The sequence below is a fragment of the Callithrix jacchus genome, chromosome 16 (assembly GCF_049354715.1).
Source record: "Callithrix jacchus isolate 240 chromosome 16, calJac240_pri, whole genome shotgun sequence".
Lineage (NCBI taxonomy): Eukaryota > Metazoa > Chordata > Mammalia > Primates > Cebidae > Callithrix > Callithrix jacchus.
In genome coordinates, this window is record NC_133517.1 from 10,992,704 (window position 1) to 10,997,485 (window position 4,782).

General features: G+C 43.8%; 1 pseudogene; it reads right to left on the reverse strand.

Annotated features, from left to right (window-relative positions):
- Window positions 1-633: 633 nt before the first annotated feature.
- Window positions 634-1,612, reverse strand: LOC100397209 (calponin-2 pseudogene; annotated as a pseudogene).
- Window positions 1,613-4,782: the final 3,170 nt, after the last annotated feature.

The following is a 4,782-nucleotide window of genomic DNA, read 5'->3' on the forward strand; positions in this document are numbered from 1 at the left end:
TGCGGGTACAGAAACCACAAACTGATCGGGTGACAAAAGTGAGAAGAGACGAGGCAACCGGAAGTCTTCGGGGACCGGTTCCCTCCAAGCCCAGGCCTCTTCTCCCCAGCACAGCTTGGCCCACAGCCTGGACGTGCCAGCAGGGACCCTGACCCTACAGGTATCAGGATACAGCCTTGACCCCTTTCCCCCCAGCCCGGTGGCTCAGTCCTGGGAAGGACCAAGCCGGGGAAAGCCCTGCTGCCTGACCCCAGGAACCACTCACAGACCCTCGGCTGGTTGGCAGCACTGAACAGGTTAATAAAAAAGATGAAAACACAGGGCCGGGCGCAGTGGCTCACGCCTGTAATCCCAGCATTTTGGGAGGCCAAAGCGGGTGGATCACCAGGTCAAGAAATCGACACCATCCCGGTCAACATGGTGAAACCCCGTCTCTACTAAAAATACAAAAAATTAGCTGGGCATGGTGGCGCATGCCTGTAATCCCAGCTATTCGGGAGGCTGAGGCAGGAGAATTGCCTGAACCCAAGAGGCAGAGGTTGAGCTGAGCCGAGATCGCGCCATTGCACTCCAGCCTGGGTAACAAGAGCGAAACTCCGTCTCAAAAAGATGAAAACACAGAAAAACCCAGACGGGGAGATGGGGAGACGACGTGGAGAGAGCGCGCTGGGAGCCTCAGTAGCTCGCCTCCTCTTGGTGGTAAGGGGGATATTCAGGGACCTCCCCCTAGCCCGGGCTATCGCCAGCATCGGAAGGAGCCCCGTCGGCCACTGTGCCTGGCGGGCAGTACTTGGGGTCGTATATCTGCCGGCCCAGGCCGAAGACCTGGCCGCTCTGATTGGCGCCCTGCGTGTAGCCCATCTGCAGGGACACGGAGGAGTTATCACACTTGTCGGTTCCCAGTTTGGTGTCAGAGATGTGCCGCTGCGTACCGGGAGCCGTCATGCCCACCTGGCTGGCACACTTGCTGCCCATCTGGAGGCTGATGGTCGAGTGGTCCATGGGGAGCAGGATGTGGTTCTTGGGGTCGTAGAGATGTCTCCTTGTGCCGTACGTGGTCATGCCCGACTGGCTGGCACATTTGTTGGTGCCCATCTGCAGCCCGATGACGCACTGGCTGGCCTTCATGGTGGCATCGTTGAAGTTCCGCTCCTGCTTCTCCAAGTACTTGACGCCGATGTCCACCCCGCTCTGCAGCCCCTTAGTCTTGGCCTTTCCCGCCAGGGCGAGAAGAGACATCTGCACCTGCGTCATGTTCCCGCTCTCAAACAGGTCGTTGGCTTCGAACATGTCCATGGGGTTCATGCCGTAGCTGACCATGGCCTTGATGAAGTGTGAAAGGTTTTCTAGCTGGTGCCGGTTCTGCATGGAGCGGTTGATCTTGGGGACTAAGCCTGGCTATAGCTTGCTCATGAGTGTGCAAGATAATCCCGTCCTTCAGGCCCTTCAGGAAGTCGGGGCAGATGGAGAGACCGGTGAGTCCCTCGATCCAGCTTTGGAGCTCTGCCTCCTTCTGAGGGTCATACTTGGACAGGAGCGGGTTCTTGACCTCGGCCGACAGCCCATACGAGGGGCCCTTGTTGAACTGCGTGGAGCTCATGGCTGGCGGGCGCGGCGGCCGCACGGGACGGGGCACAAACAATCTATTATACTCTTTTAATTATTTTAAATGAGCAATTAAATTATTTTTTGACTATAGTCACCTTGTTGTGCTATCAAATACTAGGCCTTACTCTTTTTATTTTATTTTTACCCATCTATCCACTTTTGATATTAAGGTTTTCTAAGCTTCATAAAATGAATTCTTCAGTTTTCATTTTCTTTCTATTTTCTTAAGTGTGTTAATGTAAAAATAGGAGCAATCTGCTTTTTAAAATTTTGGTAAAATTCATTTATGACTGTTTAAGCCTGGAAATTTTCTGACATTGGTGACTGATTCAACTCTTTAATACTTTATGTCCAATCATATTTTAAAATTTCTTTTTGAATTAATTTTGGTAATGCATATTTTCTAGTTGTCAAATTTATTGGCACAAAGTTGTTCATAGTATTTTTTTAGGGTGTCTTAAAGTTTTATTGTATCTGTTATGATCAATTCTCTCATAGAAAGAGTAAAATCTGTATTATTAGTTTACTTAAAAAATTTAGCTTTTGCTTTCATTTCTCTAATTTCTTAATTTCATCATTTTTTATAATTTCCTTTTACTTTCTTTGGGTTAACTGTGCTTTTTTACGAAATCCTAGAGTCATGTGCTTAGCTCATTAATTTCCATTTCTTCCTAATGCATACACTTAAGCATATGCATTCCCTTTAAATACTGATTTTGTGGCATCCCATGGAGTAGTACATGCTTAGTCTAAATAGTCTTTAAGGATTATAATAAAAGAGTTGGCCAGGTGTGATGGTTCACACCTGTAATCCCAGCACTTTGGGAGGCCAAAGTGAGTGGATCATGAGGTCAGGAGATTGAGATCATCCCGACTAACATGGTGAAACTCTACTAAAAATACAAAAAATTAGCTGGGCATGGTGGCACATGAGGCTGAGCAGGAGAATAGCTTGAACCCAGGAGGCAGAGGTTGCAGTGAGCCAAGATCAGGCCACTGTACTCCAGCCTGGGCAACATAGTGAGACTGTGTCTCAAAAAAAAAAAAAAAAAAAAAAAGAGTCACTTTCCTTCTTAACATCCCCATCCCTAATCTTACTTCACAGAGACAACTGTTTTAAAAATAGTTTTGGCTGTTTCTTTTGGAGTCTATTGCTTTATTTCTAATTAACCTGATATAGTTTCATTTCTATGTATTTGTTTCTTCACCACATGAGATGTTTTCATTTCTTGATGTTTAAGTATGATCTACTGACTTCTTATTACAGAAGATGAGATTTGCCCCCACACCTTCTCCCCATCCTCTTAATAGAGCCTTGTCTCCATTTTGTAGAAAATCAATATTCAGAGTTTGCATTATTATAAATATACATAGGTATTAGTCACAGAACATATCCTTTTATTTCTTTCTTTATTTATTTTTAGTTTTCCATTTGCTTATCATTCTTTCATTCCTAAGGCCTCCTCCATAATTCAAATCTCCTCCCACCATTGTCATACGCGTTGGGTATTTGATTGATTGTGTCTGTTTCTCAGATGTAATCCTCCTAGCATCCTCTGTCCGATCCTTCCAACCTGGACTTGTGCTTTATGCCTGCTGTGCAGCTCTCATCCTGGGATTTCCCTTCATTGCCGTGCTGCGGAGTCCATCTGCCTTTCTTCAGGGTTCATGTCACTGGTTTGCTGAGTTCTAAAGAGTCACCAAGGATTATAATAAAAGGGTCATTTTCCTTTATTGTCCTGGGAACTTTGTAAGTTCATCCAATTTGAAAACTCATAATTTTACAGAGTAGGGAAATTTCTATAATTGTATGAGAATACCCTCACTTTTCTTTTTCCTATAGGTGTTTATGGAAAAACTAGGATGAGATGTTGGATCTCCTGAATTTATCCTCTGCATTTCTTAGCTTTTCTCTCTTATTTTCCATCATCTCTGTGTGTGTTTATGTATGTTTCATTTTCATTTGTCTAAATATTTAAGAAAAATGTTTCTTATGATTTCTTCTTGGATCCATGAGAGTTATTTAGACATATTTTTTATAGTTTTTAAAGTATATGTGTGCATGTTTGGGAGAATTATTGGAATTCTATCATTGATTTTAATTTATTGCATTTTTATCAGATAATGTGGTCAACACATAATTTTTAAAATATTTGTTGAGTTTCCTTTTGACATAGTGTGCATTTTTTTTTTTTTTTTTTTTTTTTGGAGATAGAATTTCACTGTTGAGCAGGCTGGAGTGCAATGGCGTGATCTTGTCTCACTGCAGCCTCTGCCTCCCAGGTTCAAGCAATTCTCTTGCCTCAGCCTCCTGAATATCTGGGGCTACAGGAGCACAGCTATTGTCTATTTTTTAATTTTTCTGTAGAGACAGGGGTCTTATTGGGTTGCCCAGGCTGATCTCGAACTCCTGAGCTCAAGTGATCCCTCCATCTCAGCATTCCAAAGTGCTGGGATTACAAATATGAGCCACCATGTTCGGCCACTGATCTATTTTGTGGCAAATACACTGTCTGTATTGTTTTTCCTTTTCCAGAACACCATATAAATGGACTCATACAGTATCATCTCTTGGGTCTGGCTTCTTTCACTTAGAGAAAAGCATTTTAGATGAGACACATGGACATGTAGAGGGGAACACACAGCAGGGCCTATCAGAGGGTGAAGGGTAGGAGGAGGAAGATGATGAGGAAAAATAACCAATGGGTACTAGGATTAATACCTGGGGGATGAAAAAAATCTGTACAACAGACCCAAGTTTACCTATATAACAAACCTGCACATGTACCCCTGAACTTCAATAAAAATTATAAAAAAGAAAAATACATTTAAGATTTATCCATGGTGCTGCATGAATCTGTACTGTTCTCATTTTTATTGCTGGGTAGCATTCTATTGAGTGGCCATGCCAAACTGTTGATCCAGTCACCTGTAGAAGCATATCTAGGTTGTTTCCAGTTTGGGGATATTATGAATAAAGTTGTTATAAACATTTGTGTAGAGGTTTTTTTTTTTTTTTGAGATGGAGTTTCACTCTTGTTACCCAGGCTGGAGTGCAATGGTGCGATCTCGGCTCACTGCAACCTCCGCCTCCTGGGTTCAGGCAATTCTCCTGCCTCAGCCTCCTGAGTAGCTGGGATTACAGGCACGCGCCACCGTGCCCAGCTAATATTT